Source organism: Theobroma umbraticum, unplaced genomic scaffold, assembly GCF_002168275.2.
Source record: "Theobroma umbraticum cultivar Fairchild unplaced genomic scaffold, ASM216827v3 scaffold_67.0, whole genome shotgun sequence".
Taxonomy (NCBI): domain Eukaryota; kingdom Viridiplantae; phylum Streptophyta; class Magnoliopsida; order Malvales; family Malvaceae; genus Theobroma; species Theobroma umbraticum.
The window spans coordinates 3,181,933-3,182,171 of record NW_018397262.1 but is presented as its reverse complement, the minus strand read 5'-3'; positions in this window follow the sequence as shown (position 1 = coordinate 3,182,171).

The following is a 239-nucleotide window of genomic DNA, read 5'->3' as shown; positions in this document are numbered from 1 at the left end:
AAGCAACGGAAGGTATAAAAGTGCAGAGCATAGAGTGCGCACCACAAGCACAAAATCAAGAGTGTCAATACCAATATTTACGAGCCCACAACCAACAGAAAAGATTGCACCATTTGCTCAAGTCGTACAGAAGGACGGCGTGGCTCGTTATAGAGAGTTTGTGTTTTCAGATTACATGAACAGCTTTTTTGGAAATGCACACGATGGCAAAAAGTCTCTTGATTTTGCACTAGTTGATT